The sequence below is a fragment of the Orcinus orca genome, chromosome 10 (genome assembly GCF_937001465.1).
Source record: "Orcinus orca chromosome 10, mOrcOrc1.1, whole genome shotgun sequence".
NCBI lineage: Eukaryota > Metazoa > Chordata > Mammalia > Artiodactyla > Delphinidae > Orcinus > Orcinus orca.
This window is the reverse complement of record NC_064568.1, coordinates 11,371,939-11,394,832: the sequence shown is the minus strand read 5'-3', so window position 1 is coordinate 11,394,832 and position 22,894 is coordinate 11,371,939. Positions and strand designations below refer to the sequence as shown.

The 22,894-nt window shown below is 40.2% G+C and overlaps 2 long non-coding RNA genes across 4 annotated transcripts in view; one reads left to right on the top strand and one right to left on the bottom strand.

Moving 5' to 3' along the window:
• LOC117203193 (uncharacterized) overlaps positions 1-22,894 on the bottom strand; it is a 135,133-nt gene that overhangs the window by 39,617 nt on the left and 72,622 nt on the right. The window lies entirely within an intron of this gene.
• LOC117203197 (uncharacterized) lies at positions 11,149-19,071 on the top strand. Its single transcript, XR_004485864.2, has 4 exons — positions 11,149-11,286; positions 14,186-14,686; positions 18,134-18,230; positions 18,589-19,071. It is a non-coding gene; the product is annotated as an uncharacterized LOC117203197 (long non-coding RNA).

The following is a 22,894-nucleotide window of genomic DNA, read 5'->3' as shown; positions in this document are numbered from 1 at the left end:
CAAAAAGCACATGAAAACATGCTCAACACTGCTCATTACTAGAGAAATGCAAATCAAAACCACAAGGAGGTACCACCTCACTCTGGTCAGAATGGCCATCATCAAAAAGTCTACAAATAACAAATACTGGAGCGCGTGTGGGGAAAAGGGAACCCTCCTACACTGTTGGTGGGAATGTAAATTGGTACAACCGCTATGGAGAACAGTATGGAAATTCTTTAAAAAGCTAAAAGTGGGGACTTCCCTGGTGGCGCAGTGGTTGAGAATCCGCCTGTCAATGCAGGGGACATGGGTTCAAGCCCTGCTCCAGGAAGATCCCAAATGCCGCGGAGCAACTGGGCCCATGTGCCACAACCACTAAGCCTGCGCTCTAGAGCCCGTGAGCCACAACTACAGAGCCCATATGCTGCAACTAGTGAAGCCCATGCGCCTAGGGCCCGTGCTCCACAAGAGAAGCCACCGCAATGAGAAGCCCGTGAACCACAACAGAGAGTAGCCCCTGCTCGTGGCAACTACAGAAAAGCCCATGTGCAGCCATGAAGACCCAACACAACCAAAAAAAAACAAAAAAAAACCCCTACAAATAGAACTACCATACGACCCAGCAATCCAACTCCTGAGCACTGATCCAGAGAAAACCATAATTCAAAAAGATACATGCACTCTATAATGATCACTGCAGCACTACTTACAAGAGCCAAGACATGGAAGCAACCGAAATGTCCATGGACAGAAGAATGGATAAAGAAGATGTGGTACATATCTACAATGGAATATTATGCAGCCATAAAAAAGAATAAAATAATGCCATTTGCAGCAACATGGATGGACCTAGAGATTATCATACTAAGCGAAGTAAGTCAAAAAGAGAAAGACAAATATCATGATATCACTTATATGTGAAATCTAAAAACAATGATACAAATGAACTTATTTCCAAAACAGAAACAGACTCACAAACTTCGAAAACAAACCTATGGTTACCAAAGGGGAAACATGGAGGGACGGATAAATTAGGAGTTTGGGATTAACATATACACACTACTATATATAAAACAGATAATCAACAAGGACCTACTGTATAGCACAGGGAACTCTACTTAATATTCTGTAATAACCTATATGAGAAAAATATCTAAAAAAGAATGGATAGGGCTTCCCTGGTGGCGCAGTGGTTAAGAATCTGCCTGCCAATGCAGGGGACACGGGTTCGAGCCCTGGTCTGGGAAGATCCCGCATGCCGCGGAGCAACTAAGCCCGTGAGGCACAACTACTGAGCCTGCACGTCTAGAGCCTGTGCTCCGCAACAAGAGAAGCCACGACAATGAGAAGCCCACTCACCGCGATGAAGAATAGACCCCACTTGCCGCAACTAGAGAAAGCCCATGCACAGAAACGAAAACCCAACACAGCCAAAAATAAATAAATAAATTTTTTAAAAATGGATGTTTATGTATAACTGAATCACTTTGCTGCACACCTGAAACTAACACAACATTGTAGATCAACTATAATCCAATATAAAGTAAAAATTAAATTTAAAAAATTGTTTTGGCTACTCTATGTTCTTTGCCTCTCAATATAAATTTTAGAACTAGCCTATTAATTTCCACAAAAAATGGCTGCTGAGATTGTGGTTGTAATTTCATTGAATCTACACATCATTTTGGGAAGAAACTACATTCTGGTAATATTGAGTCTCCCCACTTATGAACCCAAAATATCTCACTACTGATATTAGGTCTTCTCTAATTTCTCTCATCAATTTTGTAGTTTTTAACATACAAATCTTACACATATTTTGTTATATTTTCCCTAAGTATTTAAATAGTTTGGATGCTTTTTTTTGGCCACACCTTGAAGCTTGTTGGATCTTAGTTCCCTGACCAGGGACTGAACACAGGTCACTGCAGTGAAAGCTCCAAGTCCTAACCACTGGACCACTGGAATTCCCTGAATGCTATTTTAAAGAGCACTTTAAAAAGTCTTCAAGTTCAAATGTTTGCTGTTAGAAAAGTACGACAGTTTTCATATATTGACCTTGGATCTTGTGACCTTCCTAATTTTACCTACTACATCCAGGAGTTTTTTGGAGAGTCTTTGGGATTTTCTACACAGACAATCATGGTATCTACAAATAAAGGCGTTTTTATTTCTTCCTTTCCACTCTGTATGCCTCTTTTTCTTGCCTCACTGCACTAGCTAGGACCTTCAGGAAAATGACGAATAAGAGCGGTGAGAGCCAGCATCCTTGCTTTGTTCTGACTTTAGGGGGAAAGCATTCAAGTCTTTCACTATTAAGTATGATATTAGCTGTAGGTTTTTCATCCATGGCCTTTATCAGGTAGTGGAAGTTCACTTTTATTCCTAGTTTTCTGAGAGTTTTTTCAGGAATGAATAATAAATGTTTCTTAAAATGCTTTTTCTGCATCTATTGAGATGATCATATGGTTTTTCTTTAGTCTGTTGATATGGTGAATTGCATTGATTGATTTATGAATAGTGAACCAATCTTGCACCTTATGATAAACTCCACTTGGTCACGATATATTTTCTACTCTCTTTATATACTGAATTTTGTTCAATTTTGTTTACTGTGAGAAAATAAACAACAGAAACCTTACCATCTTAACCACTTTTAAGTGTACAGTTTAGTGGTATTAAATATATTCAATATGTGTTCAACCATCACCACTATCCATTTCCATAGCTCTTTTCTTCTTGGAAAACTGAAACTCTGTACCCATTAAACAATATTTCCCCATTCCCCCTGTTCCTAGCCCCTCAAAATCATCATTCTACTTTTTGCCTCTATGACTTTGACTACGCGAGGTATCTCATATAAGTGGAATCGTACAGTGTTTGCTGTTTAGTGAGTGGCTTATTTCATTTAGCATAAGGCCCTCAAGTTTTATCCATGCTGTAGCATTACCAGAATTTCCTTCCTTTTCAAGGCTGAATAATATTCCTTTGCATGCACATACCACATGTTGCTTATCCATTCATCTATCAATGGACACTTGGGGTGCATCCATCTTTTACCTATCATGAACAATGCTATGAACATGGATGTACAAATATCTCTTCAAACCCCTCCTTTTTTTAACTGAAATACAGTTGACATACAATAGTATGTTAGTTTCAGGTGTACACATAGTGATTTGACAATCAAATACATTATGAAATGATCACCACAATAAGTCTAGTAACCATCTATCACCATACAAAATTATTACAGTATTATTTGTTATATAATGTGTATTACATCCCTGAGATGTAAAAGTGGAATTGCTAGATCATACGGTAACTCTAATTTTAATTTTTTTGAGGAATCACCATACTATTTTCCATAGCAGCTACATCATTTTACATTCTCATCAACACTGCACAATGGTTTCAATTTCCCCACATACTCATCAATACTTATTATTTTCTGGTTCTTTTGATAGTAGCCATCCTAATGAGTGTGAGGTATACTGCTGGCCTCATAAAATTAGTTGGGAAGTGTTCTCTCCTTTTCTATTTCTGAAAGAGTTTGTGTAGAATTGGTATTATTTCTTCCTTAAATACCTGTACAATTGACCAGTGAAGCCACCAGATTTTTCCTGTGGGAAAGTTGTTAGGTTATTTACTACTTCTTAAGTAAGTTCTGGTAGTTAGTCCTTCAAGGAATTTGCCCATTTCATCTAATTTATCAAATTTATTAACATAGAAAATTGTTGATAATATTCCCTACTATCATTTTAATGTCTGTAGGGTCTGTAGTGATGTTCTCTTTTTCATTCTTGATATTGATTTGATAAGTCTAGCTTTTCTCCTGATAAGTCTAGCTAGAGGTATATCAAATTTATCTTTCAAATACCACTTTTTGGTTTTAGTGACTTTCTCTATTTTTGTTTGCAACTTTATTCAAGGCCTTATCTTTATTATTTCCTATTTTCTGTTTGTTTTGGATTTAATTTGCTCTTCTGTTTTTTAGTTTCTTAAGGTGGAGGCTAAGATCAGCCTTAAGAGGCTAAGATTGATTTCAGGCCTTTTTTGTTTCTAATATATGCCTTTTACGCTACACTTCCCTCTAAGCACTGCTTTAGCATGTGCTGCATTTTAACTGTCATTCCATTCAAAGTAGTTTTTAATTGCCCTTATGCCTTCCTCTTTGACTCAGGGTTATTTAAAAGTGTGTTGTGTAATTTCCAAATAGTTGGAAATTGCCGATATTTTTATTAATTTCTAGCTTAATTCTCCTGGGATCAGAGAACATATTTTATATGATTTCTTAAATTTGTTGAAATTTGTTTTATGGCCCAGAATATGATCTAACGTGGGGAATTTCCTACATACACTTGACGAGAATGTGTATTCTGCTACTGCTGGATGGAGTATCCTCTAACAGTCAGTTACATCAAGTTGGCTAATAGGGCTGTTTAGGTCTCTACATCCCTGCTCATTTTCTGTCTACTAGTTCTATGGATTACTGAAAAAGAAGAGTTGAACTTGCCAGCTAAAACTGTGACTTTGTCTATTTCACCTTTGGTTCTTTCAGTTGTGTTAGGTGCATTCACATTTGTGACTGTTAAGTGTTCTTGACGGTGAATTTGTCTATGTCACCTTTGGTTCTTTCAGTTGTGTTAGGAGCATTCACATTTGTGACTGTTAAGTGTTCTCGACGAACTGACCCCTTATTCATTATGTAATGCCCGTCTTCTTCCTTGGCAGTATTTCTTGAAGTCTACTTTGGCATTAATAGAGCCACCTCATCTTTCTTTTGATTAGTGTTTTGCATGGCATATGTTTTTTCCATCTTTTTACTTCTAACTTATCTATGTCTCTATATTTAAGGTGAGTTTGTTGTAGATAGCATACAGAGTTGGTTCTTGATTTTTATTAAATCCAATCTAACCATCTCTGCAGTACTTTTTTGAAAGGTAATTCTCTAAGTACTTGTTTTTTAAAAAATGCACCTGTGCTGGGGGGTCATGGAGCTGGTCTTTCATGCAGAATGAGGGTGGCTCAGGGCCAGGGTGTGGCAGCCCTGCTCTGGGATGGCAACCTGGCCATGTGGGCCCCAGTCACATCTCCAGGCACCTGCCTCCCGCTGAGCTGCATGCCAGTTGCCCCAGTCTCCCAGCCTCCATCCCACCAGGCCCTCCCAGTGCTCATTTTTTAAAAGAAAATTAGGTGTCTCTCCACATTAAGGCACTTTTCAAGCCACTAGCTCTGATTCTTTGTGATGCAATTTTTTCCTTGTTCTAGAGGTTGCTTACAGACTTGTCATGTAAATTAAACATAATTCCTTTCTTCAAAAAGAGCTTGAAGTATTCTTAGTATTTCTAACCTTCTCCCAATCGTAATGAGAAGCAAATATTATCCCCCCAATAATTCCAAATCACTGGCCTCGACTCAAACCTCCCAAGTCATTATCTTCAGCTTGATGTTAGACTCAATCTGTCTAAAACTGAACTCTTATCTTTCCCCTCATAGTCTTCCTCTCAAATTTGTACCCCTGTTTTGTATCCCTCCTCTCAGTGAGCAGTATTACTATTCTCTCAATTGCCAAAACAGAAACCCAGGCATTACTCTCTTGTCTCCCTTCATCCAAGCTATCACAAAACTGCATTAGTTCTACTCATATATAAGAGGTCAAAATGGCAGAGTAGGAGGACACTGGACTTGCCTCCCTGCACAAACACATCAAGAATACATTTACATGCAGAGCAATTATCACTGAAAGCAAACTGGAGACAGGCATAAAGACTCTTATATGTGCAAGGCTATAAAGAAAGATCCACACGGAGTCAGGTAGGAAGGCAAGAGAAGCGATAAGGTCAGGACCTACGCAAACATACAGTAAAGGCTGTGGATCAACCACTTAAATACGCTAGTATGAAGATTAAAAGGAAAAAACTGTAAATCAACTACAACCACAATAAGCAGTTAAGGGATAAACATGAAGATGTAAATATGACACCAAAAACACAAAACGTGGGGGAGGGGAATTTTTTAAAGTATATCTTTTAGAATGTGTTTGAACTTAAATGACTATCAGTTTGAAACAAGCAGATATAGTTACAGGTCAACATACATGAACCCTATAGTAACTACAAATCAAAAACCTACAATAGATACCCAAGAACTAGAGAGAAGGAAACACAAGCGTACAGCTAAAGAAAATCATCACACTACAAGGGTAAAAACTAAAAGAAGAAAAGAACAGAGAAGAACTACAAAAACAACCAGAAAATAAGTAACAAAATGGCAATAACTACGTACCTATCAATAATCACTTTAAATGCCAATGGACTAAACACCCTGATCAAAAGACACAGGGTGGCTAACTGGATGAAAAATCAAGACCCATTTATATGCCGCTCACAAGAGACTCATTTCAGACGTAAAGACACACACACAAACGCTCTCAAAGTGAGGGGATGGAAAGAGAAATTTCATGCAAATGGAAGCAACAAGAAAGCTGGGGTAGCAATATTCATAGCAGACAAAGTAGACTTTAAAACAAAATCTGTAACAAAAGACAAAGAAGGGCATTATATAATGATGGGGGATCAATACAAGGAGAGCATACAACATTCATTAAAATATATGCACCTAATATAGGAGCACCTAAATATATAAAGCAAGTATTAACAGACATAAAGGGAGAAACTGACAATAATACAATAATAGTAGGGGACTTTAACACCCCACTTACATCAATGGACAGATCGTCCGGATAGAAAATCAATTAGGAAACAGTGGTCTTGTATGACACATTAGACCAGCTGGACTTAATAGATATCTACAGGATATTCTATCCCAAAACAGCAGAGTACACATTCTTTTCAACTGTTCTCCAGGACAGATCATATGCTAGCCACAGAACAAGTCCCCCAAAATTTAACAGAATAGAAATTATATCAAAACAAAAACACTAATTCGAAAAGATACATGTACCCCAATGTTCACAGCATTATTTAGAATAGCCAAGATATGGAAGCAACCAAAGTGTCCATGAAGAGATGAATGGATAAAGAAGATGTGGCATATATATAAATACACATACATATACACAGTGGAATATTACCCAGCTATAAAAAAAGAATGAAAATTTGCCATTTGTAACAACAGGCATGGACCTGGAGGGTATTACGTTTAGTGAAGTAAGTCAACAGAGAAAGACAAATACTGTATGCTATCACTTATACGTGGAATCTAAAATAATAAAACTGAATGAATTAAAAAAAAAACAGAAACAGATTTACATATATAGAGAACAAACTACTGGTTACCAGTAAGGAGAGGGAAGGGAGGAGGGGCAAAATAGGGTCAGGGGATTAAGAGGTTCAAAATACGACATGTAAAATAAGTTAGCTACAAGGATATATTGTACAGCACAGGGAATACAGTCAATATTTTATAATAACTTTATATGGAGTATAATTTACAAAAATATTGAACTGCTATGTTGTACACCTGAAACCAATATAATATTGTAAATCAACTATACTTCAGTATTTTTTTAAAAAGATGCAAGTTCTGCAGTATGCAACTTGAGTTTTTACCAATTATGTTCTAGGACGATAAACCATTCTTTGAAGAAAAAATTCTACTCATACATATTTTTTCAGTTATCTTCCATTTTCCATCCTCATTTTATCTTCAGTGTCACTACCCTTTTCCAGGCAACCATCATTTCCTACCTGGACTTCTGCAATGGTCTCCTAATAGTTGCTCCTCCTACTCACAGTCTCAAAGCTCCCAGCATTCTTCTACCCTACTTTCCAAAACCTTTACTCACAAATTCAAAGTCCTTGAACTCCTTCTTCCTTATTTATCCTCATCTCTCACACTTTCCTCTTTCACCAAAGCCACTGCCCCCAACACACCCCTACGTCTATAATGATTAACATTGTACTTTCCAGGTCCTTGAACAATGGATGCACTCTTCTGCATCACGTCTTTTCACACACTGTTCCTTTACTGAGACTGTCCATCTCCTCCTGCCTTCACCTGATTTTTACTTATCCTTCAGACAACAATTAAGGTACCCTTTTCCTGGGGATCTTTCCATGACACCCTAAGCTGGGTTATGTGCTCTTTATCTCTTTAGCACTTAACAATCTGAAGTTATTTTGCTCTCTGTTACCTCTCTCTAAATTGTAACTCTCATGAGAGCTGGGGCTGCTTTACATCTTGTTCACCACTCTATTCCTGTTACTGTTAAATTCAGAAATCCTTATTTTGTTAATAGAAACGGGTAAAAATTAGAACAGAGGAGTCAATCGCAGTGAAAGAATTGTAATTCCACTATACTGACTGCACTGACAATGGGCTCAATCAAAAATATTCATTGCCCACCATGTCTTTTTTTGTGTGAGCATTATAGGACTTGGACTCAGAAGACCTTAGGCAATTTCCTTTCACCTTCTCTGAATTTTTTTTTTCCTTTTCTGAAACTTTTTCTTCATTTCTTTAATGGCTTAAGCAATACCTATATGAAAGTGATATAGGAGAACTGATGAGAGGAGATTAAAGTGAAAGACTTTTGTAAAACAAACAATGGTACATATACATACATATCATTATATACATATATGTATCACTGACTAACCCATGTTGCCCAAAGTCTAATGGCTTATTTTTAATCCATCACTGCGTTTTACTATTAATTTCCAATATTTTAATAAGGCACAGGATAAACACAAATTTACCTTTCCTGTTCTGAAGTCTAAAACCCTTGTTTTAAAACCTTTGTCATCCAATATCAATTTTATGAGCAGATCCTTAAGTATTATACTTGCTATGTATTAAATTAAAATTCTCGATCCCTTTACTAAAGTAAGAAATGATTGGTTTTGGCTCAGGGCCACACTAACATTGTAAGAGTTCGTTATTTCATTTGAAACAAAGAAAAAACAACAAAAATTTTAAAGGAGAGTACTGTTTCTCAATGAAACATTATATTCAGGATTTCTACCACAATTAAAAGGCTTCACTTTTCAGAAAGATTCTTTTCTTTAAAAAAAAAGAGAGGAAACAAAGTCATAAATTCCCTGAGGTGAAAACATATAATAAACATTGTCTTATTCCCCAGTGTCCAAAATGGTGAAATAAATGGATATATATGATAAATATAAATGGAAATGGTACATTCTCAATGAATGTTTATTATGATTGTTGCAGTTCAGTTATTCAGCATATTATACTCTCTGTTAAATAATGTATGTTGAACTGAAATAGTGAGACCAAGGACAACTAGCTCTTTTAAGCCAAATTCAAGAAGCTGTTAACACCAGCACATAAGTTCTACAACTGTTTAAAATACTGAAATGAGACGATGAAAATAAATGAAAAAGTCAAACCCCAAAATCTCTCATATGCTTTCAATACTGTATTTTAAAAGTATCAGTTATAGATAATATCAACCAAATACTTTTTCCAGCAAGGAGCTATTGTGTGGGCAGAATACTGACTTTTGCAAACACCTGTCAGTCATTTAAGGGGGTCAGGATCTATTAGTTATTTGTACATATCTTAGATGCTAGGCATCATAAACCATGTATAGTCATCATGAACCACGTATAGTCACGGTGGACTTATAAAAAGCTAGTCACATTCTTGCAAAGTAGGTTTTATGATAAACACACCACAAACAGAAACTCTCACTAGTACTGAGGGGCAAAATCCAGCTGGGTTTCTTTATCCCTAACCCCAGCTTCAGCTGCAGGTTTTTTTCCAGTAAGAACAGTAGTTTGATTTACTCAACACTGTAGAAGTCAGGGTGTGGTCACCCTTCTCTAAATAATATTACAAATGGATTTTCCCTGAACTCTTGCAGCAACAGAATCTTTAAGTGGTTACTGGTAGGAAAAGGTGAGATTGAGGTCAAAATGTCTGAAAAATAAAAATTAACAAAAGCTTTCAAGGACCACCCTAGAGACAATGGAAGCTGGGGTATTACTGAGACGACGGAGGTAATACAGCACAGAACACGAATATTTTTTAAGCTTTCAACATGGAGCCCCAGTAACAGCTGAACATAAGGTTTTGCCAGCTCTCCTGCTGAGTACTGACAATTTTATCCCAAATTAATCCAGTATACTAATAACCATGCCAAATACAGATCAATCACATTTCCTTCATCATCATCATCATAAGAGGGCTAAATGGGGACGTTCCTGGTGGTCCAGCGGTTAAGAATCCCTCTTCCAAAGCAGGGGACATAGGTTCAATGCCTGGTCAGGGAACTAAGATCCCACATGCCGAGTGGCAATAAAGCAGGGCAACAGAGCCCGCACACGCGCACACGCCAACTCGAGAGCCTGCGCGCCACAACTAGGGAGAAGCTAGCGCACCCCAACGAAGAGCCTGCGCACTGCAACGAAAGCCAAAAATTATTTTAAAAAAATAAAAAGAACAGAACTAAATGTAACATCAAATTCAGAACCACCAATGAAACGTTTCCTTTAGCGTTTCCAAAACACTACGAACTAGAGAGATCGGGAAAATCAGACCAAGGAAGCCTTTTCTAAGTCAGGGATAAATGGGAGTGTACTTAATAAATTATTAAGTGTACCCCTTCTCCCTGGCTAGCTGACAGAGTAGAAACGGACCGCTATCCGCAGGTATGCACCCTGGCTCGCACGGTCTGTGGTTGCATCCCCCAGACGGCCTGGCTACTCTAAAATAAACTCTACGTTGACGCCATTTGCTCTGCCTGACACCTGGAACTAGCATTATGTGCCCACCATGTGCCAGGGACAACGCTCCACACTCCCTTCTCGTTACCTTCGAAGCACATTCTGTGCGCTGACAAAGGAAACTGAGGCCCAAGCTCACACAGGGGCCCTGGCACTAAACCACCGTGTAACTCATCTTGTTGAAATGAGGGCAAGGGCGTGACTCAGATGCTCTAAATACTCACTAGGCCGGTAGTATTTGTGACGTTAACTCTTTTCTTCGGGGCCACTCGCAAGCTGCAAGCCCTCTAGAAGGGTGGGGAAACTGAGGCCAGGCTGTGACACGCCAGACGTCACAGAGCCGGTGGCGGGCAGACAGAGGCCTCGAAGGCTGACCTCTGCGAATCTCAACGTCCGTTTGTTAACACTGCCCAGATCTTCTGCTTGGCTTACTCGGCCCTGAAATCTCGCAGGTTTTCAGGGGAAGGAACCTGGGCCGAGGCGCTCCCTCCCGGATCGTTTTCCCGTCAGCAGCCTCCGTCGACACGGGAAAGCGGTAGCCCGCCCGCCGGCCCCACCCGCCACCAGCTGCAGGGCACCGCGCCAGACACAGGTTGCCTGTTCCCAGGCACTACCTCCTCCGCCTTCACCCCTTTGCCGCCTCCGACCTCGCCCTAGCCCTGCTGTGCGCCTGCGCGCCCGGGCCCTAGAGCCCGTGGGCCGGCTGCTCACGTGGGCCTGCACCTGGCCCCGCCGCCTACAATGGAAAGGCGGGGCCTCGCGCTCACCACGCCCCCTCGCTGCCCAGCCCCCTCGAGGGAGCATTGCAGCCTTGGCCGATTCATTACCCCTCTCGCCCAGCCGGCCGCGCCTACTTGGCCGCGTGCTGTGTGCGCGTGCGCCAGGTCGGGATTTGGAGGGGGTCGGAAGACTGTTGCGCGGCCAAGGCCGCGAGCTCTACTGGAAGGCGGGGGACGGAGGCGTCCGGGCAGGCCTGGATGGGGGAGGGGGCGTTAACTCGGAAAAGGAAGGAAGTGGGTGTCACGGGCTGCACACCCTGCCCTTTTGGGGTTGTCAGAGGAAGGTCAGAAAGGACTGCTCCAGATTTCCCCATTTCATGTCTAAATGCAAATCTCTGGAACCCTCACTAACTCCTTCATGTCATGAACCTCAACAGTTCCTTCAGAGCAGCACACCCTTTAGTAATGATCATCTCTAGAGCATTCTGTGGGCAGAGTCTCTTCCAGTAGGAGTAGCAGGCTCAGAGTGATGCTCTCTTCCGAGGGCACCCACCCGGCCATCGGCCTGCCTTAGAGGCCAGTCCAGGTCACGCATACAACTCTAGTGACACTTAGACTTCTTCCATTAACGTAACCCAATGACAGGTGTTCTTGTGCAGCCTTCTTGTGTATGGTCATACGAAGAAAAATACAAGGCTAGATGTAGACTGCGATGTTAGATTCAAAACCTGAAATATGTGCCTTATGTCAGTTGTGTGTTCTCTTATGGCATGAGTCCCTCGATTAAGACATATGTCCCTTGAGAACTAGCTTTTTGTTGTTTTTAACACGACTTAGAAGCTGTCATGGCCTAAGTTGGGGCATTCCTGATACAGGACTTAGGTGAACATCTGTCCCCCGTTTGTCATATTTGTCCTGTGGACAGTTTTTTTAGGTTGATAACCTGGGTGCAAATATAATGGGGAAATAGCTTCAGATCTGCTCCTCTACCCCCAAATTTCATTTCCTGGTTACTAGAGAATAGAAGAAGGATTAAGGAACAATGAGAATTGAACCAATAACAAAAAGCATTACTGCTTTGAGGTCTTAAAATTCTGGTTCATCTTTGCCACTTCTCCCCCAAAGATTTTAGAAAAGTGACTGTTCATGGATTGATTTTGATCACGTTTCTTCATAACATTTGAAAGAGTATCCTTCCTGCATTTGGGTTTGTAGGGGCCTAAACTGAAATTTTGACAGAATGGAAGCCCTGGAAATGGGTTGTGAGGGGAGACAGTGTGGGATATTAAGGAAGCAAGGATAAGAAGATCCTAGTTGGTGGAGATAACAGTGAGAGCTTAGAGAAAGAAGGAAGACCAAAAACATGGAGTGGGTGGCAGATCTAGCAGATTATTCTGATAGTAATGATAAGCTGCATTCTTGAGCATGAGGATTTGTATATTGCTTATGGTGACCAAAAAACATGACTATTTTCTCATTTGAGGAGTCTTAAGAGCTCTGGCAATAAAGTAGAAAGATGTAGGGAGGGGTGAGAGTTTAGTGCCAGAATGATCATCTGGGATCCAGCAGATCTCAGTGCACATTGTTTTAGTGTCCCTACCCTACCCCCACCTTGAAAAATCACGGACTAGGGTGAAGGAGTAACGGGGTAGGATACACAGGGCTCTGCGTGTATCTGGATGCTGTTGTGGAAATTCCTGGAGCAGGTATAGCCAGTAAGGGCTCACCTGCTATGTCTAACTGAGGCCTTCAAATTGGAAGGCACCTGATAACTTACTAAATGATGAGCTCCTTAAGGTAAAGACCCTGTGTACCCACTGTAGATCTTTTCCATCCTGAACCTCCCAAATAATGGTCAAAGATCTAGTTTGGGGGGTCCTTGTGGCAACCTGTAGTTCTCCTGAAATCAAGGGTTTGAGACTGCTTGCTGAAGGAATTGTATATTTCATAAGTATAAAGCCCATAGTTGAAGATTTTTAAAAACACACAAAAAACCTGTTTCAGTTCACTTCAGGGGTGAGGGGGTAGGTCTCATCTTGCAGCAGGTGCAGATTGTTCAACATAATATTCAGAGAGGTATTCAAATGGCTACACTATTTTGTCAAATCCTAGTTCCAGGGTCCCTACTCCAGCTCCCTTCAGAGCCCTAATGCTTCCTGCTCCTTGTAAAAGATAAAAACTCAGTTGTAAAACTGAACAGCATTTTGACTTCCCACCCCGAGAGCATGAAAAGGAGGAAGAGGTGGAAGGGGAAGGTAGGTTGTACCAGGAGCAAAGTCCTGAAGATAGAAGAATAAGCCTCAAAAGCTGAGATCCTATGGTGATTGATTAGTTAGCCCGTCCAGAGCTAAAGGTTAAACACAGGCTAACAACAGCCCAGAAGTGAACAACTGGATAATTCATTAATTGTGTTTCTGTTTATATACCCTCCCCCACCCCTCACTTTCTAGGCTAATTTAGGTTCTGTGTTGATTAGAGGCAAATTTTTGGAACTAGACAGGATCTTGGAGCTCATGACTCATTCTCCACACCTGGCATGTGAACAAACAGGTTAAGCATTAACAGGTGACTTGGCCAAAACCACACAGCTAGTTAGTGGCAGAGCTAGGATTAGAACCCCTCTCTCCCTCTTCAGAGCCAATTACTCTTCCCGTTTGTCTCCTAAATGGCCAACAATTTCTTCCCACCCTGTATGTGCACGACACGCCATCCTTCTACAGGTAGAGTCTCTTTTTCCTCCCCTTGACTTGGTTTGTGACTTCATTTAACCAGTAGGATGCAGTGGAAGCGACATTCTCGGACTTTCACGCTCAAGCCCTAAGAGGTCTGGCAGCTTCTGCTTTCCGCTCTGGGAAGTCAGCCTCCATGCATTAAAGAAGCTTGGGTTACATTGCTGAGTGATGAGACACAGCACATGAGTGGTGAGGCAACGTGCAAGAGAGGCCTTCTTGGACCTTCCAACCCAGCCCAGCCACAAGGTGAAGGCAGCTGAGTGAGTGACTCCCACCAAATCACATGGAGCAGAAGATCTACCCAGCTGAGTACTATCCCCGTTCCTAACCCAGAGAATCACGAGAAGCAGACACTAAAAGACCACGACATCCTCTGCCTTCCTCTGTTCACTCGATTATCATAATTAAGAAATCAAGACATTAGACTACGGTTAGGCTTCAGAAGAACATCAAGGAAGCTCGTCAACCAAACGGTTCCATGTTTGTCAACAGCTCTCATCAAGACAAGGTGGTTTTCTGCTTCAAACTTGACACTAACACTGTAAATGACAGTTTATTAATTTGCTGGTCAAACAACCTTGCTATGGGTATATTAACTTTTACTTAGCATTTAACTCTCACAAAATTTTCTCCAAATCCTAATGTTCTCTAATGACGCATCCCCGACCACCAGAAAACTTAGTAGCATAACACTACTTTGCTCAGTACTTTGCAATCTGGGCAGGGCTCAGTGGGTACAGCTGATCTCTGCTCCACTCAGCATCAGCTAAGGATGGTTTGAAGGCGGGTTCTCCTGTGTCTGGAGGTTGGTGGTGGGAAGAAGGCTTGAACAGCTGGAGGCTAGAACTGTCGCTAAGGAGCCTCCCATGTGGTCTCTTCAGCAAGGTGGCTTCAGGCTAGCTGGTACTCTCACAGGTGCGTCTTAGGGATCCTAAGACAAAGTTCTAAGAAAGGAATCCCAGCAGGAGCTTTGTCACTTTGCATGACTTAGCTTTGGAAGTCAGGTGACATCCCTTCTGCCCTGTCATTAGCCCACCCGTATTCCAGGAAATGGGACATAGGCCCCACCTGTTGATGGAGGGATGCCATCTTCACGCTGTTAGAAGGGCATGAGGGAAGGACATGTGTTTGGAAAACACAACCCCGCCTCAGCTTCTAACCTCTGCATCTGAATTTCACCCTAGGGATAAAATCTTGATAGAAAAACTAATTCCAGGAGCTTTGGCTTAAAAAAAAAAAAAAAGTTATTTCAATTTGCAACCCCTGTGAGAGTTAATTCATTTTTCCTATAGATATGTTAGTTTGGAGGCTACAGTTTAATCTCCTTCCCCAGGTTTTTCGGAACTGGGGAGAGGAGGATGTGAATAATCTACTATTACGGCTGTTTTGTAAACCCCTCACCTCTTAAAAAAAATCGATTCACTGCTTACAGTTGAAACAAGTAGGGTATCCATGGCAAGGTTGCTCTTGTGACCACATATTTTAAAGAAAATTAGTTTTGTATGTTCTGTAACAAGTTGTGGATGACTACTAATAACTTATGTTTCTACATCCACGTGCCTGCAGGCTCGTTCAGTGTGGATTCGTTCAGGAATCTTTTATTCCTAATGGATTTCTAGCTTCTCAGCTCAGCTAACCTGGTATCATTTTTTTTTAACACCTGGCAATGTCACACCAAAGGTATGTGGTGCCTTTTTAACTGTTGCCTAGCAACACTCAAATGGTCAGGACAGGAAGCAATGTGTGCAGTATCTCACTGTAATTCTGGTAGGCATCATTCTGTGCCTAAGACTTAAATTAGCCAAATTGAGGTTTTTTGTGTGAACAGCAAAACTAACATTTCTATTACTGCAAAAACATGCCCTGGGACATGTACCAATCAGAGAAAAGCTGTTATATTTCTATGGCATTTTGTAGTTCTTTTGAAATTGTCAGAAGTAAAAATAAATATCCAGTAGAAATTATCCATATATTCTTTGCAGATTATTATGCCTATATTAAATACTTCTCTATCTGTGGTCCAACCGTTAAACCTAGTTTTTCCAGCTTATTTTCCTAAACTATGTTTTCATCATAATTCAAAGCTATGATTTTATGAAGCTTTTAACATTAGCTTTCCACACTATCTCTGTAGATTCCACTTTGAAGTTTACCAGATAGTCTTCTCAACAAGGTGATTTCAGAGATTTTGCTGGTCAACTGACTCCTAACATTTCACTCCTATAAATTAAAGTTACCACTAACAGAATCCATCAGTGAACAAAATATCTTTAATAATGTGAGTTATTACCCTTTACTTATTGGGAATGTTTCACTGACATAGTCTATCTCTCTTAAAGCTGAGCAGTCCAAGAATACTTTTGCAAGAAACACAGCAGAAGGACGGGTGACACTGTTCCTAGCCGAAACATTTTAACATTTCAGTTCATTGTAAAAGAAATGAATTTGTTTTTAAAACTATATTTTAGGAAAAAGAAAATTGGGTTACTTGTCCAAGAATGGTTAACACAAAAAGTGCTGTGAGGCATTAACTTTTATCTTGTAAAAGAAATGAAACTGCTAAGAAGAATCACAGAGTGCATCTTTGTCACAAGCTGATGAGATGCATTACTTTTCAAGTAGTTTAAGAAGAGGAGCCCTGTCTCACATAAAGTTGCTGGATGAACACACCTGCCCAAATAAGGCAGGGGCCAGCCAGCATCCCGCCGTTGGTTCCAAGCTTCTGTGTGTGCCCCTTTTGCAAAGCCACGTTAACCAAGGCAGCTGAGTTTTCTTTGTTTGCTTTATTTTTTTAACATCTTTATTGGAGTATAATTGCTTTACAATGGTGTGTTAGTTTCTGCTTTATAAAAAAGTGAATCAGTTATACGTATACATATGTCCCCATATCTCTTCCCTCTTGCATCTCCCTCCCTCCCACCCTCCCTATCCCACCCTTCTAGGTGGTCACAAAGCACTGAGCTGATCTCCCTGTGCTATGCGGCTGCTTCCCACTAGCTATCTATTTTACGTTTAGTAGTGTATATATGTCCATGCCACTCTCTCAATTCGTCCCAGCTTACCCTTCCCCCTCCCCGTATCCTTAAGTCCATTCTCTAGTAAGTCTGCATCTTTATTGCCATCTTGCCCCTAGGTTCTTCATGACCATTTTTTTTTTAGATTCCATATATATGTGTTAGCATATGGTATTTGTTTTTCTCTTTCTGACTTACTTCACTCTGTATGACAGTCTCTAGGTCCATCCACCTCACTACAAATAACTCAGTTTTGTTCCTTTTTATGGCTGAGTAATATTCCATTGTATATATGTGCCACATCTTCTTTATCCATTCATCTGTTATTGGACACTTGGGTTGCTTCCATGTCCTGGCTATTGTAAATAGAGCTGCAATGAACATTTTGGTACATGACTCTTTTTGAATTATGGTTTTCTCAGGGTATATGCCCAGTAGCAGTAGTGGGATTGCTGGGTCGTATGATAGTTCTATTTTTAGTTTTGTAAGGAACGTCCATACTGTTCTCCATAGTGGCTATATCAATTTACATTCCCACCAACAGTGCAAGAGGGTTCCCATTTCTCCACACCCTCTCCAGCATTTATTGTTTCTAGATTTTTTGATGATGGCCATTCTGACCGGTGTGAGATGATATCTCATTGTAGTTTGGATTTGCATTTCTCTAATGATTAATGATGTTGAGCATTCTTTCATGTGTCTGTTGGCAATCTGTATATCTTCTTTGGAGAAATGTCTATTTAGGTCTTCTGCCCATTTTTGGATTGGGTGGGTTTTTTTTTTAACGTTGAGCTGCATGAGCTGCTTGTAAGTTTTGGAGATTAATCCTTTGTCAGTTGTTTCATTTGCAAATATTTTCTCCCATTCTGAGGGTTGTCTTTCGGTCTTGTTTACGGTTTCCTTTGCTGTGCAAAAGCTGTTAAGTTTCATTAGGTCCCATTTGTTTATTTTTGGTTTTATTTCCATTTCTCTAGGAGGTGGGTCAAAAAGGATCTTGCTGTGATTTATGTCATAGAGTGTTCTAAGGCAGCTGAGTTTTGAAAGCAACTACACACAGAAATTCTCAGGCAAGTAAGTTTCATTTAGAAATGAGAAGGTTACTGAAATTAATACAATTTTTTTCATCATTTCCCCCACCTGCACCCCCAAAAAAGAGTAAAGAATGATTTGAACCTGCCTTCTTAACGTCTGACTCAAATTGAACTGAGGCCATTAGCTCTGCGGCTCTATAGAGGATCTGACAGGGTCAGATCCATAGGGGTTCTCTTAACCCCACAAGAGTGGTTCAACGGGTGTTTCAGGTTCCCTGTGTGTTTGCTCCACCCTAGAGAAAGGTCCCTGGGGACTCACTTGATGGCCCTTTCCAGACCGGCAATAAGACTGCAATTGGAACTCAGTTTAAAAACTAAAGAATTGCTTGTCATTTCAGCAAATCTCTCTGAGCACGTTCTTCCTCCTTCGTAAAATGAAGAGAATCCCCCATGCCCTACTTTTGCACAAGAATGTTTGCGGGGGGAAAGAAATCAGACAACGAGGAACACGAATTGAACGTTTCCCATGATCTAGATCCTCTTCATGCGTTATAAGCGTCATCCCACCAAATCCTCATAATGACTTTATGAGATAGGCCCAGAGATCAGACTGAGGCTTGGAGAAGTTCAATGCCCAGCCCACGCCACATCAAGATGTGAACTGACTTCTAACTGCTAAGCTAGTTGACCTCCAATACAAGATATACGAAAACAGCTGTTAAACGGTAAAACACTAGGTCAGTGTCAAACATCACTATTATCAAAACTTCCTAGCTGTGAATCTTTATTTAAAAGTTACGTATGTGTGTATGTGTATGTGAACATCTCCATATGTTATTTTTATAAGTTTCTATCTGTCGATTTGGGGGAGGGATGATGTTTCTATTCAGATGACTTTTTAGAGGGCAGTGACATATGATCAGTGTAGAATATCTGGAAAATAAAGAAAAGTCTTAAGACGTACAAATGTGATGGCAAGTCACACATAGAAGCATGTTGGTATAGCAGCAACCTTCATTTCCCCAAAAAAGAAGGCCATCAGAACACTCTTCTCGGAGGAAGAAGAGAGCCTTTTAGCACCAGCCCGTAGTTAGAACTCTGATATTTGTTAAGTAAGGGTCAGGATGACATACTGACCATAGCAAGTTGTCATAGGTTTTCAGCTATCATTAGATCAGACGAATTAATAGAATTGCATGCTAAGCAACAAAATGATTCAACAGAGGTAGGATTTAGCAGACCCCTGGAGACTCCAGATTTGCTAAGATCCCTGAAGAAACGTTCATTCCTAGCAGTTCCAGGTCTAAGAGAAAGGTTTCAGTGGTATAGCAGTCTGCATGGGGTGATGCAGAAGGTATTCATTTGTAAAGAATGACCTAAGTGTTGATTCAGGCGAGTGTTCATGCTGGGATCAGAGCAGAGGGCCAGAGAATTCCTACAATTCAGAGTTGTACCTTGGATGTCAGAAGGACATTTGAGGCAGGCACATGTGTCGAAAGCGGGAGACGGGACTCTCGCCATGGGGGGCTCTTTCAAGGGAGGAGGTTATTGCTAGAAATGAGTAGCCACGAATGTCTGGCTGTGCTTTTAGGTAACTGCTGGAAAGCAGAAATCTAAGGCAGGAACTGGAAGATGCCACAGGACTGGAAAGACTTCCAAGGAGCCGGTCGAGATTGTGTTCAGAGGCGAAAGAATCTCCCAATGACGTCAAATGTATCTGCCCCTATCTCCATTCCTATCAAAAACGGAGGCCCGTTTTGTCTTTCCCTGAGCTCTCTTCAATTCCCTTCTAATGTCCACTTCACTCACGCTGAGAGGAATAACATGTTCATATGGTTTCCCCAGACAGGGTCCGGGGGAAGGCCCTTCCCCAGGTTCAGGGGCTGCAATGAACCCTGTGAAACCACCACTTTTTCATTCAAACGTAATCCGAAACCATCTCTGCCCCCCCTCGATTCTTTCTATGGCATCTTTAGCTACTAACTCGGAAAGGGAAAATTCCAGGAAAAAATATGATCGTGGTGGGGTACACACACACAAACACCCCACACCATCAAAGTGCCCCCAGTGACATGTTAAGCACTCTTCCCAAGACTGTGAACAAAGTTCCCCAATCCCATTAATCCTACCCTTTGTTCTTTTGTAAGCACGAGCAATCCAGTTCTCTGATTCCTGGTCAGTTATGGGCCACACGTGGAAGCAGAGAAAGAACTGACCTTAATCTCTTTCAAGAAAACTTTCCTGCGCTGACAGTTCATGTAATTCTGTGACCTGAATCCTCTTAGACACTTAGTATAGACTTAACTATACTACACTTACGTTACACATAAGGGAGCATGAACTTTGTCACTGAAACGAAATAGTTTGCTTAAAGAACAGGCACCCCTTAAGCACAGAAGGTGCTTAATACATCCATTAATTTAAAAAACACAAACCCTAGAACGTCTGAAATATCAGGAAAGGAAGTTTTCAATTAATGTAATTATTTCCTATTATACACTAACCAAACAGTAATTTGACCTTATCCCAGTCTTCCTTTCCTTAAAAAAAAGAAAAAAGAAAAAAAGCCTTTTCAATTTTCATTTCTCATAGGCAGTTTTAATAAAGAACCACTAAAAAGGAATCTAACAGGGAGATTTATACTGCTCAGGCAGCAAAATTAGCAAACAATTAGCAAACAATGAAAGCCTTATGAGGTGCTAAGGGTTAAAAAAAGAAATATAAACTGTAATCCTTGCCTTCAGTGCTTTACCACCAAATAATCGCCGTTATCCACTGCTTCATTCATTCTTTGCCTCATGCTAGCAACTTTACAGCTGTTCTCTCCTTCCCTCTTCTTCCAATAATTTCTTCATTCATCAATAGTAACCATCAACCAACGCTTCTTATCAACTGCATAGTGACCATAGCGTCATCACAAGTTACCTCCTATAGGTTATCTCACTATTGTATCGGTAAGCCCAACAAAATGCTATTTTTAGAGCATAGAAGCACATTTAATTACACAGGGCACTTAAATCATCCAGCCTCCTAATCCCAATTTTGATATGCCTATATCCTTACTCTCAGAAAAAAATTCACACACTGGTCAATCATTTCACACAAGAAAGGAGTTCGGTGCTAATACTCAATAAACTTCCTTTCAAAGAAATTTGGATATTTTCTCAGTAACGCTTTACTTTTTCTCCCTTTAGATTATGAAAAATAGAGAGCGGTACATTTACTGAGTATGTTTAAAATTAATTTTGACTTCCTGTATTTCTGTTTACACATGTTATTAGTTATGGGCAAAAACTTTTCAGGGTATAGTTAATGAGATATTTTTCTCAAGCGATCATATTAAGTTTCCGATGAGGAGACTGGACTTGCATTTTTGATGTGTTCATTTAAATTTCAGGATGAATATTCTGAAGAAGAAAAGATATTCTGATACAAACTTAGGAAGTAAATTGGATTTCTTTTTTTGTTTCCATTTCTTAAATGAGATCTAGCTGAGACTAAGTTCTACTCCACGCCTGATAGTAATGAAACTGCTTCCTCTTTTTTCTAGCATTCGATATCATTCTTCCCTGATTGCCAAATAGACGTTTTATTTTTATAAACAGCCATGTCTATATTAAACACAGTATATGTTTTAAAATAATTTAATAAACCCTGTAAAATACTTAGGTGGATGTCTTCCCCAGGAAGAGTCAGAGGGTTGACCCAAGCTGGGGCCACTTATGGTGACGACCTAGCAAAATCATCAGGAAGAAAAACTATTCCAAGTTCCTGTTCTAGTGATTTCATTTACAGAATGCCAGCTGGTTTCAGCATTTCCCTGTTTATATGAATACTAATTTCAAGCTTTTCAAAAAGACCTTATTTGATTCAAGAAAGTCAGGAATAGGACATGAGCGGGTGGTCCAGTGTCTAATGCAGCCTATGTGCCCCAGGTTTAAAACCAACTGGTGAGATGCTGGCGTCTGCAGAATGTCTACGGGATCTTTATTCTCGGCTATATAATCTTCCAGATTAAACCAGAAATAATCTGTGTGCACCCCCAGAAAGTAAATAATCAGACATAGCACTGCTCTTCCCCCTTTCCTACTTTCACACGTGACTTTGCATGTGATTATCTAAAGCCTGCAGACCTGATATTTTCCCTAAAATTCTGCCATTACAAGTATTATATAACCAGCCCGCTGTTGTTTCCAATTTAAAAATATTTTTAAAAAGTGACAAAACCAGCCTGCAATAAATGTGATTTAAGGATAAGTCTCTAAGTAACCTCACCAAGAGATTCTGAGGTAGATCTAAAACCCTTTCTTCCAACTCTTTGCCCATTTGATCCATCTTTAAATACTTTAAAATACATGATGCATAATAAAGAAATATTTCTGACCTGAGTATATGGAGGTTCCCTGGGACTGAGGGAAGTTCACTTGAAATAGATTTTTCTTTTTTGCAAGAACTCAGCTTTTGCAGAATTAGTTCTGATGCGAATAATATTTTCACATAATTGCAAACACATTTTTTATTCTGTGTAAATTTCTAGAGATGTTGCTCAAGGAAGCAACTAATGCAAAGCTTTGTTAAGAGGAAAAAAGCATATTTAAAATTTAAAAAAAAAAGTAAACACTGAAGTTACCTAAAAGGAGCCTGAACACAGAAACAGCATGGGAACATTTTTGAGAGTTGAAATGTATAAAAATATGTACATTT